The 14,121-nt window shown below is 41.9% G+C and overlaps 1 protein-coding gene across 13 annotated transcripts in view; it reads left to right on the top strand.

The window, feature by feature from the left end:
* The window catches only part of VPS13B (vacuolar protein sorting 13 homolog B), a 623,510-nt gene that overhangs the window by 442,269 nt on the left and 167,120 nt on the right, over nt 1–14,121 (top strand). The gene's annotated exons all lie outside the window — the stretch shown is intronic.

Genomic DNA, 14,121 nt, shown 5'->3' with positions numbered 1-14,121 from the left:
ATATCCAAGTGGTACAGGGCTGCATAATTAATATTTTTAGCTATCTGTCTCCTTGTCCTTCCCACATATACCCATTTACAAACACATTTGTTTCCCCCCTCCCCCTGTGCACATACATGCAATGTTATACATATCCAAAGCACTAAATCAGGTTCCACGTGTCAAAAACATGGACCTTGGAGCATTCTGATATATGATCACAAGCATTTCTGTGGTATAAACCATCCTTTTATTTTCTTTGGGTTGGGTCCAGACTTCACCTTCTGCAAATGGAAGAGCTTCTTTGATCCATGAAAGGCTTCTAATCCAATAGAGGGATCCCCCTGGCAGAAAGGGTAGGAGGTGACTTTTGCCAGTTTCACCTCCTACCACGGCAGCCTCAAGCACCACCTCCCTCACTGTTGTGGAGAGTCCCCCAACCCTCTGGAGCAGATTTTTGGAGGGCACAAAAGTCACCTCTCTCTCTTAGTTCAAACATTCCGAGCCCTAAACAGCTTGGGGCCAAGTTATCTGAAGTATCACCTCCTCCCATATGTACCTGCCTGGACCCTATGATCATCTTCAGGGGTCCTTCTCTGGGAGCCCCTGCCAAAGGAAGTGAGGCAGGTGGCTATCAGGAAGACGGCTTTTTCTGCTGTGGCACCCTGGTTGTGGAATGAGCTCCCTAGAGAGATTCGCCTGGCACCTATGTTGTACTCCTTTCAGTGCCAGGTGAAGACCTTTTTATTTTCCAGCATTTTAGCATTCTAGTCTTTGCTCTGCTGTTTTAAATCTGTATTTTAAATCTCTGCATTGTTGCTAGTTTTTTTTTCTGGTTGTACCAGATATTGTAGTTTTAAGCTTTCATATTTTATAACGTGTTATGCTGTACCTTGTGGTTTTAATTTTTGTGAACTGCCCAGATTGCTTTGGCTATTGGGTGGTATAGAAATGAAATAAATAAATAAGTGTTAGGTTCCCTGTGGGAATCCCCTGTGGGAATCCTCTGCTCAGGGGATGCTCCTGCCAGGAGGAGCAAAACGTGGATCCAACTTCACCTAAAAGTTTTATAGTGTTAGATTGGCAGGTTTATAATGGAACTCATAATAATAGTTAAATCTAGAAGATTTTGAGATCTTAGTATGGTCGTTTATGTATAAAATCCCAGTGTTAGGTAATTTTGTATTTATTCTAACAAGTCCTTCCCAATTGGGAGATTGGTAGAGGACAAGCTGCTATTTGGTATCATGCATGCTGTTTTAAAAGTCATTATTTTTGTTCACTAATGGCGCAATCCTATGGGCTTGCACCCCATTAGACAGAAGCTTCCGAGCTTCTGAAAATCCAGTGCCCTGCCGGGCTATTGCTGGCTGGGCAGGAGGAGGATGGAGGCTTTTTCACCTCCCCTTTCTCCTCCTCAAAATCCCCCAAACAAACAGCTAGAGCCCATCTAGCACACTTACCAGCAGTGGGTGGGGATGTACAATCAAGGGGCCACAGGATACTTTGATTCCTGGCCTCTTCTCTCGCCACCCATTGCCCTGCCCCTTTTCTCCTTCACCAAAGCCTAAGTGGCTATTTGCAACCTCAAAAGCAAGTGCAATGATTCTTTCCACAGTGGCTGTGAGGAGGTGGGGGAAGGGATCGGATCGGATCTGAGAGTCCCCTCCTGAGCTCATAGGCTTGTCTACAGCCTCAGGAGGGGGACTCCAAAATATGCTATAGTCCCTGGGATGCTCTTCTAGGACCATAGTATTGCTCTCTAAATTGTATATATATAAAATTAATTTGCCTTTTTTAGATCTCTAAAACTATATCTTTTTTTAAGATCTTAAAATAAACTAAATGATGGTTGGTTTTGTACTTAGTTATTTCTGAGATGTATTAAGAACATGTGTTAAGAACTGGTGTTATAGCTAGTGTGAAAAATGGTTGTGGACAAGGTGTCATAAGGCAAAAGAAGGTAGCAAACTCATATTATTTTTAAAATAAGGTGGAAAAGTTGAAGATGTGCGGGGGGGGGTTCTGTTAATGAAAATAGGACTTATTGTCAATGGAAGCTCAATTTGTTCAAGTGTGTGTATGATTGTAACTGAATACATAAATAGTTGGTGTGCCCTTTCAGATATGTGGGTGACACTGGCCCAGTTTGGATATAATGTTAAGGCGCAATCCTGTGCATGTTTAGACAGAAAAAATGTAGCTTTGATTAAGACTACACTAGCTCATATCTGGGTTTTTGGCATTTCAGGCACCAATTATGTCATTCTGCCCTTGTCTTGTAGTGATTGCTTGCCTTCAATGCCACCACTAGTTTGTTTAAACTGTATTCCTCTCCATTGCCACTAATAGTTGTTTCAGACTTTCTGTGTTAATAGATGTGTTTGTGTATAATTTTAAAATGATCACAGTTCTGTCAAAATCAAAATTCATAACAGCATTCAGTTGAAGGGTCAGTCTCAAATTAGGAAAGTACATCTTGGCAGAACAGCTTTTTGGGTTGGTGGGCACATTTGGAATTTTGAAAGAGCATTGTGGCTCTCAAAAATAGCTGCCATGTGAGGGCTTGCTCGTTCATAAAATGTCTGACATGGTGGGCATGGCCAGTACAAGTCAGAGGTGGGGTCTGAGCTCCAAAACACAAAACCACTTTTTTGAACCTAAATAAAGATGGTAGTGAAGGGCTTCAAACAACAACAATAAATGTATAAAACACACACACACTTCCAGACCAGTTCCCTTATCCCCTTCACAGGCAAAAAACAAAAACCATAACTTTGAGAGAGCTCACTAGAGACATGTGAAGGCTTTTCCAGCCTTTCCTTACCTCAAAATTATGCTCTTGAGCTCAGGAAAGTAATTGCTTGCTTGGGAGCTTAGGATTTATTTTTTTTTTTGAATTTTTATTTTCAGTTATAGAGAGGCTAGAAAGGCCTCCCCTCCTCATCACTGGTTACTCCCTCCCCTTCTCCAAAGATATAGAGTTTTGCTTAAGAAGGGGAAGAAATTGCCAGGGAGTGTTGAGTTTGAAAGGGGGTCAGGGCTGGCTTGAAATGTAGCGAGGCTTTTCAAACTGCCCCAGTTGCTAATCTGCCTCCAGTCGCTGGCCAGCATAGTTTGAGCATAAAGAACAGGAATGCAACCATCAGTACTTGATCTGACTGTTTGGAAAGCCACTTGACTGTAGTCACTTTCAAATGACCCCATCAAAACCAGCTAGGTAGCACTCCACATAGAGAGCAGCAAGGCCAATATATATAATGTACATGTGTACATGTATGTGTATGTATGTGTATGTGTGTGTGTGTATGTATTTATAATCCATAAAGATGGTAAATAAATATACCGATAACAAATGGTAGTGATTAAAATGTGTCCATTCTATAAATATTTTGGCTGGTGGTTTGTGTTAATCATTAAAGATTATATTGCAACTATAAATATTCCTAGGTGTATATGCTTGTTACTGATTACTGTAGAGACAAGAGAACTACATTTCTTTTACAGCACATTTGTTTTAACTCTACAAACACTAGCAGTATATATCCCAATTACCTCAAAATTCAGAGTAAATAAATGTCAAACTATACACTGTGTTTTTAAACCAACTTTTCCCATTTCTGTGTGAAATGTTTAAGGAAAAGTATTCAGATTTCAGCTTTTATAACCTAGACTGGCATATAACATATTCACTTGATGCTGCAATTTATACTAATAATTGGAAACATTACTGTAAAAGATTTGCCTCCTAAGTTTGCATTACCAATTGGTAAAATATTAGGTAAATGTACATCTCAGGTTCCCCCAAGTTCATCTTCTCTCTCTCTCTGACTCAAAATGATTGTGGCTTAAATAAGTTACCATGGCTTAACATAAGAATAGAAGAAGAGCCATGCTGGATCAGACCAAGGGTCCATCTAGTCCAGCATTCTGTTCACACAGTGGCCAACCAGCTGTCGACCAGGAACCCACAAGCAGGGCATGAGCGCAATAGCACCTCCCAACCATGTTCCCCAGCAACTGGTGTACATAGGCTCACTGCCTCTGGTACTGGAGGTAGCACATAGCCATCAAGACTAGTAGCCATTGATAGCCTTTTCCTCCAGGAATTTGTCCAACCCCCTTTTAAAGCCATCCAAATTGGTGGCCATCGCTACATCTTATGGTAGCAAGTTCCATAGTTTAACTATGCACTGTGTGAATAAGTATCTCCTTTTATCTGTCCTGAATCTCCCACCAAACAGCTTCATAGGATGACCCCGGGTTCTAGTATTTTGAGAGAGGGAGAAAAATGTTTCTCTATCCACATTCCCCTTCATGGATCACTGCCTTGTTGTGGCAAAGGGGCTTGCGTAACTCAGTGAAGCCATAAGCTATGCCGTGCAGGGTCACCCAAGACAGACAGGTCATGGTGGAGAGTTCTGACAAAATGTGGTCCACTGGAGAAGGAAATAGCAACCCACTCCAGCATTTTTGCCAAGAAAACCCCATGGAACGTATCACAAGGCTAAAAGATACGACCCCAGAAGATGAGCCCCTCAGGTCGGAAGGTGTCCAAAATACTACTGGGATATATACAATATCCCAGTATATACAATATACTAAGAGCAGAGGGAATTTCCAAGTGGCGCCAGAAAGAGTGAAGTGGCTGGGCCAAAGCCGAAAGGACACTCAGCTGTGGATGTGTCTGGTGGTGAAAACAAAATCCGATGCTGTAAAGAACAATATTGTTTAGGAACCTGGAATGTCAGATCAATGAATCAAGGTAAGCTGGAGGTGGTCAAACATGAGATGGCAAGATTGAACATCGACATCTTGGGAATCAGCGAACTCAAATGGACAAGCATGGGCGAATTTAATGCAGGTGACCATTATATCTACTACTGTGGGCAAGAATCCCTTAGAAGAAATGGAGTAGCACTCATAGTCAACAAAAGGGTGGGAAAAGCAGTACTGGGGTACAATCTCAAAAATGATAGAATGATCTCAGTACGAACCCAAGGCAAACTATTCAACATCACAGTAATTCAAGTCTATGCCCCATCCACTGATGCTGAAGAAGCTGAGGTTGATCGGTTCTATGAAGACCTACAACACCTTCTACAACTAACACCAAAAAAAGATGTCCTATTCATCATAGGGGATTGGAATGCTAAACTAGGAAGGCAAGAAATCACCGGGATAACAGGCAAGCATGGCCTTGGTGTACAAAGTGAAGCAGGACAAAAGCTAATAGAGTTTTGCCAAGAGAACACGCTGATCATAGCAAACACTCTTTTCCAACAGCACAAGAGGCGACTCTACACATGGACATCACCAGATGGTCAATATTGAAATCAGATTGATTATGTACTTGGCAGCCAAAGATGGAGAAGCTCTATACAGTCAGTCAAAACAAGACCTGGAGCTGACTGTGGCTCAGATCATGAGCTGCTTCTTGTTGCAAAATTTCGGCTGAAATTGAAGAACGTAGGGAAAACCACTAAACCATTCAGGTATGACCTAAATCATATCCCTTATGAATATACAGTGGAGGTGAGGAATAGATTTCAGGGATTCGACCTGATAGACAGAGTGCCTGAGGAACTATGGACGGAGGTCCGTAACATTGTTCAGGAGGCAGCAACGAAATCCATCCCAAAGAAAAAGAAATGCAAGAAAGCAAAGTGGCTGTCTGATGAGGCTTTACAAGTAGCTGAGAAAAGAAGGGAAGCGAAAAGCAAGGGAGAAAGGGGAAGATATATCCAACTGAATGCAGACTTCCAGAGAATAGCAAGGAGAGACAAGAAGGCCTTCTTAAATGAACAATGCAAAGAAATCGAAGAAAACAATAGAATGAGAAAGACTAGAGATCTTTTCAAGACAATCGGAGATCTCAAGGGACCATTTTGTGCAAAGACGGACATGATAAAGGACAAAGAAGGCAGGGACCTAACAGAAGCAGATGAGATTAAGAAGAGGTGGAAAGAATACACAGAAGAACTATACAGGAAAGATCTTAATGTCCCTGATAGCCATGATAGTGCAGTCACTGAACCTGAGCCGGACATCCTCGAGAGTGAAGTCAAATGGGCCTTAGGAAGCCTTACTAACAACACCGCTAGCGGAGATGACAGTATTCCAGCTGAGCTATTTAAAAGATGATGCTAAAAGATGATGCTGTTAAAGTGCTGTACTTAATATGCCAACAAATTTGGGACACTCAACGTGGCCACAAGACTGGAAAAGGTCCGTTTACATTCCAATTCCAAAGAAGGGCAATGCCAAAGACTGTTCAAACAACCGCACAATTGCGCTCATTTCACATGCCAGCAAGGTTCTGCTCAAAATCCTACAAGCTAGGCTTCAGCGGCATGTGAACCGAAAACTACCGGAAGTACAAGCTGGGTTTCGAAGAGGCAGAGGAACTAGAGATCAAATCACCAACATTTGCTGGATCATGGAGAAAGCAAGAGAATTCCAGAAAAACGTCTATTTCTGCTTCATTGACTACCCTAAAGCCTTTGATTGTGTGGATCACAACAAACTCTGGCAAATTCTTAAAGAGGTGGGAGTACCAGACCACCTTACCTGTCTCCTGAGAAACCTGTACGAGGGTCAAGAAGCAACAGTAAGAACCGGACATGGAACAACCGATTGGTTCAAAATTGGGAAAGGAGTACGACAAGGCTGTATATTGTTGCCCTGCTTATTTAATTTATATGCAGAGTACATCATGAGAAACGCCGGGTTGGATGAATCACAGGTCGGAATTAAGATTGCTGGGAGAATTATCCACAACCTCAGATACGCAGACGATACCACCCTAATGGCCGAAAGTGAAGAGGATCTCAAGAGCCTCTTGTTGAGGGTGAAAGTGGAGAGTGCAGAAGCTGGTTTGAAACTCAACATTAAAAAAAACTTAGATCATGGCATCTGGCCCCATCACTTCTTGGCATATAGAAGGGGAAGAAATGGAAGCAGTGACAGATTTTATTTTCTTGGGCTCCAAGATCACCGCAGACGGTGACTGTAGCCATGAAATTAAAAGACGCTTGCTCTTTGGGAGGAAAGCTATGGCAAACCTAGACAGTATAGTAAGAAGCAGAGACATCACCTTGCTGACAAAGGTCCGTCTAATCAAAGCTATGGTTTTCCCAGTAGCAACGTATGGCTGTGAGAGCTGGACTATAAGGAAGGCTGAGCGCCGAAGAATCGATACTTTCGAACTGTGGTGACAGTTCGAAAGATAGAAGACTCTTACGAGTCCCCTGGACTGCAAGGAGGTCAAATCAGTCCATCCTAAAGGACAACCCTGACTGCTAATTGGAAGGACAGATACTGAAGCTCAAATATTTTGGCCACCTAATGTGAAGAGAAAAGTCACTGGAAAAGACCCTGGTGCTGGGAAAGATTGAAGGCAAATGGAGAAGGGGACGGCAGAGGATGAGATGGCTAGATAGTATCACCGATGCAATGAATATGAACTTGAGTACACTCCAGGAGAGAGCAGAGGACAGGAAGGCCTGGTGTGCTATGGTCCATGGGGTTACGAAGAGTCGGGCATGACTGAACAACAACAAATCCACATTCTTCACTCCATGCATAATTTTGCACACCTCTATCATGTCTCCCCTTACCCTCCTTTTTTCCAAGCTAAACAATCCCAGCTGTTGTCACTTTCTGTCATAGGGGAGATGCTCCAGCCCCTTGATCATTTTCGTTGCCCTTTTCTGCACTTTTTCCAGCTCTACAATATCTTTTTTTAGGTGTGGTGACCAGAACTGTACACAGTATTCCAAGTGTGGTTGCACCATAGATTTGTATAGGGGCAGTATGATATTGGCAGTTTTATTCTCAGTTCCTTTTCTAATTATGCCTAACATAGAGTTTGCATTTTTTACAGCGGCCACACACTGGGCTGACATCTTCATGGGTGCCAGGCATCCATGGGCACCCATTGTGCAACCTAACTCCTGCTTGTAGGTTGTTGTTTCTTCCGAACCCAGTGAGGGTTGGTTGTTGGTGTGGTTAACAAACCACCCAGAACCCATGGGCTGTTTTAGGGTTGTGGGTGGTTTGTTAACCATACCAGCAACCCACCCTCACCAGGTTCAGATGACATAACAACCTAGGAGCAGGGGTTAGGTTATGAAACGGGTGCCCGTGGGTGTCCGTCACATGCTGCATGCTACGGTGGTTTAGATAAGCTCAAAATGATTGTGCAAACCAGCTCTCTCTCTCTTTAAGTACATTCACACACACTTCCCAGCAATGCAGAATCATTCAACTAAGGAGGAGCTGCCGTGCCACTTAGTGTGTGTCTGAGAGAGACCCAGTTCGTGTAGTCACCGCAGTGGCTTATTTAAGATGTGGTGCATGCTGGGCACCATTTGCCTAATTACCTGCCCTGGGGTGGCTTGTCATGTTGTCATGAATGCAGGCAGCATGGCTTATTTGAGGGGAAAATATCCCTCAAATAATCCAACAACAGGCCATGGTTTATTTGAGGGTTGCTTCCTCCTCAAACAAGCCATGCTGCCTGGGTTCAAATGACACAACAAGCCATGCCCAGACGGGTGATTGTGCGAACTGGACCAGAGAGCAAAGAGGGCCTCAGTCACCACCAGCCAAATAGTAGTACCTCTTCATGTCCACAAGAACTATTTTTGTTTTTTTCTACCTGAATTGACAGCCTTTAAAATTCACTTTATCATATACCATCATTTTCTGTATTTGTAGTTTAATACTGGTGAACTGTATTTGATAAGATATAAAGTTACTTAAATTCTGGTTAGTCAGCTAATCGTTGCTGGCCATCATGAAGATTATCTTATTTTTTATTACCTCATTGTTATTTCTAGTGAATAACTTACTGTTTTCAAAGATAACACTAGATACAGGGTTATTTTGGTTTTTCAACATACTTTATCACAAACTTTGTCATAATATATTAGAAAAACTGTCAGTGATTCATAAAGTTTAAAGTACCTAATTATTACTAATTACAAAACTAAGAAAAATGCAAGCTTGTTGTGCCAGAATCCTCATCCATGTTATTTTCTTGGAAAGGTCTGTGTGTATGACATTATTAAGCTCACTGCATTTTTGCCATTTGGAGTGATTATCCAATCAAATTTAGAAATATAATGAACTCTGTTTTGTCATTCAGTAAAGAGGCTGCTACAAGAGTTTGTTTGACTGGGTGTCCCTCCACCCCCACTTCTGTTGCTTGCATGTTGTGATGAATAACATGCCTCCAACCATACATAAAAAAGCACTTTGTAGGGTTTCCTCCCTTTTACCTCCAAAGGCAACAATTGTACCCATTAGCAAGGTCAGTGGTTTGGAGGAACCTGGAAAATAGCAGCTACCAGAAACCCACTACAATAATATCTCTAGCAGGTGATAGATTAGTTGGAACAAATTGGAACCATTGCGCTTCGACAATCCTGGTTTCTTTCAAGCTGTTTTAAAATGTCGTCATTTTAATACACAATCTCAGCCCTGCGGAACAGTCCACAGCAGGTTAATTTGAATCATATGATGTGTCACTGCCCTCAGTTGACATGAGCTCCATTCCATGTGTGAAGCCATAATAAATCCATTCCCAACCGAGGCAAATTCCCTGTGAGAAGGTGAACTAATCCAGGCCTCACACTGGCATGTTAGCCCTCCATAATTGAAAGCAGGGCCACCTGTTCCCAGCACAGTTACCCTATAGAGAGAGAATTAGCATTAGATCAGATACTTACTATATTGAAAAATCATTCATACTTTTTTGCGAGTTCAGCTGTGGGCTGCTTAGCATGACATCATATATAAACCTAGGAATGTGCCCACTTGATCCCAGTTTAACAGTTTTGTTAACCATGGTGTTGGTTAACTTTGAAATGAGAATTTTTTGATTTAATGAGAGCTGACATGTGAGAAGGAGAACTGACCGGGGTGCAGACTTTTCTAATTAACTTAGGGTCATTTGCAAAAACACTTGAGCACTCTGGTAGGGTTATTTTTTCATTGCTTTTTTACAAATATAATTTAAACAAAAAATACCGACATAACTGTAAAGCTACATTTCTTAGTAGAATCAAGAGAACTATGCCAGATAGAAAATATTCATTAACATAGGTATGGTTTCAGTTGTTGCACAGCACAGTTCTCAGAAATAGTTCAAGTAGGAAGATATTGTACCTTCTTCCATCAATTTGAGTTGCCATACATCTTCATAGACCTGTTTTATGCTGTTATCTGCCTCCCCCACCCCTTGAGCTTTAAGGTTTTTATTGCATGAGTCTTAATTTAGGATAGATTAACTATTGCTGAACTAAGAATCTTAGATGAGGGCACTTACTGCATTCCCCATCTTTACCATATTCTTTCTGATTCACCTTAGACTAATCAAGTCATCTTTGTCCTCAATTTATATATATGTTATTAATTCTGCCAGGTTCTGCAATTGTTAACCATCATTCGCTTTTATATCTGCATCCAAACGACTATAGGCACAAACCAGTTAAAGCTACTATGACTCCATTGCTTTCCATAAAACATAGTGTCCAGTTGTAGGCACTATATAAATAGTTCTATACTATAAATAGTATAATAATACTTAATAATGAGTAATTTTTGCTGACTTCACTGACATGACCACAATCCAGCACGTAATTAGGTTTTCTTAAACCCAGTGAAATCAGTGGACTTAAGCATACCTAGCTCTGTGCTAGATTGTTGCCCATGAGTATAAATCCCTAGTGCTTTCTTTCTTGTAATTTTTCTAAGGGAATTGCTTTGAAAATCCACCCTGTCTACTGATTAGGCAAATCTGTGTATTGTAAATAATTCTTAAAATATTTGCCTTGTTTCATTTGGTTGATGCTAGACTTCCACAGTAATTATTCCTGCCAAAGGGTGTGTGCTGAGGGACATGTGTGACAAGCAAAACTAGGCAGTGCTGAAAAGGGGATTCAAAGCCATCTGTATTAGTTTTACAAATATCAATGGCTACTTCTCTATTTTTGCAGTCATTCAGGAGAGATTCAAGAAGGTTTTTTTCGCATAAAGTCTTTTTCATGGCATCTTTGCTAGCCATCTCATTTCTTGATACAGTACAGACTGAGGCACAAGTCCTAGCATATTTTGTAGTGGCCCATTGGACTCTTGGTATTAAAGTGCAAGGTAGACTGATGCAAGGTTGACCTCTCCCTTGCCCAACTTTAGGCAATGTGTTAATCCATTTTGGATCATCATGGCTGCTCTGGGGTTTGCTTGAATGCAGTAGTTCTTTGTGCTTCATGGTATAGTAATGAGCATAGCTGCCTTCCAAGCGGTGGCTCAGGTTTGATTCCTTGCACCAATGTAAATCTGGGCCTGCATTTGCACCCCAGCGGGTAAACTAGTGGGAAAGACCTGAGACTCAGGATTGTAACTGAAATGAATTACACAGTTTATTGATACCCAATGCACAATACTGGAACAGTATAGAAATAAACAATAAAGCAAATAGAGCCAGTAAACAACTAGGTAAGAAATCCAATACAAGGACAGTGGAAAAATAAACAACAAAATAAAGACAATAAAGAACTGGATAGAAATAATCTAGCAAATAGGGATCATGAAGAACTAATTAGAATAAAACAAATGAAATCAAATCCTACTTCATATTATGTGCAGTCATCCTAAACTCCCTCCAGCTCAATTACTTCAAAGCCAAATCAGTCTAACCCATTCTGAGTTCCATAGCATTCCATCCTTCTAAGAAAGAGGGGAAGGAAATAAGAGCGAAGAGGTGGAAGTGTGGAAAAAGTAACCCAAATTCTGTCATCCTGGTCCTCTTATATTGATTAGAAGTGGTTAATCTTAACTGAGCTTTCTTTGAAGCAAGCCAGCTTCAAACCATGTGCTATGAAGTTGGCTTGTTTAAACAAACTATAGTTAACATTAGCCATAGTTTAGGGTTTGGACTGCTAAGCTGTGGTGATTTGAAATCAGAAGCAAAAGCTTCTAATCTGCCTCTCGTGGCTGTGACAGAGCAGGAGGGAGAGTGTACAACCCTAAGGTTTCCTACAGCTCATTGTGGCCATTCTGATCCACAAGCAGCTTCACTTTAGAGAAAAGTTTGTTCTTCAGTCGTTCAGTTGTGTCCAACTCTTTGTGACCCCATGGACCATAGCACACCAGGCCTTCCTGTCCTCCGCTCTCTCCTGGAGTGTGCTCAAATTCATATTCTTGCATCGGTGATGCTATCTAGCTATCTCATCCTCTGCCGTCCCCTTCTCCTTTTGCCTTCAATCTTTCCGAGCATCAGGGTCTTCTCCAGGGTGTTTTCTCTTCGCATTAGGTGGCCAAAGTATTTGAGCTTCAGCTTCAGTATCTCTCCTTCCAATGAGCACTCAGGGTTGATTTCCTTTAGGATGGACTGATTTGACCTCCTTGCAGTCCAGGGGACTCGTAAGAGTCTTCTCCAGCACCACAGTTTGAAAGCATCACTTCTTTGGCGCTCAGCCTTCCTTATAGTCCAGCTCTCACAGCCATACGTTGCTACTGGGAAAACCATAGCTTTGATTAGACGGACCTTTGTCGGCAAGGTGATGTCTCTGCTTCTTACTATGCTGTCTAGGTTTGCTATAGCTTTCCTCCCAAGGAGCAAGCGTCTTTTAATTTCATGGCTACAGTCACCATCTGCGGTGATCTTGGAGCCCAAGAAAATAAAATCTGTCACTGCTTCCATTTCTTCCCCTTCTATATGCCAGGAAGTGATGGGGCCAGATGCCATGATCTTAGTTTTTTTAATGTTGAGTTTCAAACCAGCTTTTGCACTCTCCACTTTCACCCTCAACAAGAGGTTCTTGAGATCCTCTTCGCTTTCTGCCATTAGGGTGGTATCGTCTGCGTATCTGAGGTTGTGGATAATTCTCCCAGCAATCTTAACTCCGACCTGTGATTCATCCAACCCGGCGTTTCTCATGATGTACTCTGCATATAAATTAAATAAGCAGGGCGACAATATACAGCCTTGTCGTGCTCCTTTCCCAATTTTGAACCAATCGGTTGTTCCATGTCCGGTTCTTACTGTTGCTTCTTGACCCTCGTACAGGTTTCTCAGGAGACAGGTAAGGTGGTCTGGTACTCCCACCTCTTTAAGAATTTGCCAGAGTTTGTTGTGATCCACACAATCAAAGGCTTTAGGGTAGTCAATGAAGCAGAAATAGACGTTTTTCTGGAATTCTCTTTCTTTCTCCATGATCCAGCAAATGTTGGTGATTTGATCTCTAGTTCCTCTGCCTCTTCGAAACCCAGCTTGTACTTCCAGTAGTTCTCGGTTCACATGCCACTGAAGCCTAGCTTGTAGGATTTTGAGCAGAACCTTGCTGGCATGTGAAATGAGCGCAATTGTATGGTAGTTTGAACAGTCTTTGGCATTGCCCTTCTTTGGAATTGGAATGTAAACGGACCTTTTCCAGTCTTGTGGCCATTGTTGAGTGTTCCAAATTTGTTGGCATATTGAGTGCAGCACTTTAACAGCATCATCTTTTAGGATTTTAAATAGCTCAGCTGGAATACTGTCATCTCCGCTAGCATTGTTGTTACTAATGCTTCCTAAGGCCCACTTGACTTCACTCTCGAGGATGTCCGGCTCACGTTCAGTGACCGCACTATCATGGCTATCAGGGACATTCAGATCTTTCCTGTATAGTTCTTCTGTGTATTCTTTCCACCTCTTCTTAATCTCATCTGCTTCTGTTAGGTCCCTGCCTTCTTTGTCCTTTATCATGTCCGTCTTTGCACAAAATGTTCCCTTGAGAGCTCCGATTTCCTTGAAGAGATCTCTAGTCTTTCCCATTCTGTTGTTTTCCTCGATTTCTTTGCATTGTTCATTTAAGAAGGCCTTCTTGTCTCTCATTCTCTGGAACTCTGCATTCAGTTGGATATATCTTCCCCTTTCTCCCTTGCTTTTCACTTCCCTTCTTTTCTCAGCTACTTGTAAAGCCTCCTCAGACAGCCACTTTGCTTTCTTGCATTTCTTTTTCTTTGGGATGGGTTTAATTGCTGCCTTCTGAACAATGTTACGGACCTCCGTCCATAGTTCTTCAGGCACTCTGTCTATCTGGTCTAATCCCTGAAATCTATTCGTCACCTCCACTGTATATTCATAAGGGATAT

The sequence above is a fragment of the Heloderma suspectum genome, chromosome 4 (genome assembly GCF_057233095.1).
Source record: "Heloderma suspectum isolate Gila_16-S chromosome 4, 16-S_ref, whole genome shotgun sequence".
Lineage (NCBI taxonomy): Eukaryota > Metazoa > Chordata > Lepidosauria > Squamata > Helodermatidae > Heloderma > Heloderma suspectum.
The sequence above is the reverse complement of the archived record's forward strand: the minus strand, read 5'-3'. Positions and strand labels throughout refer to the sequence as shown.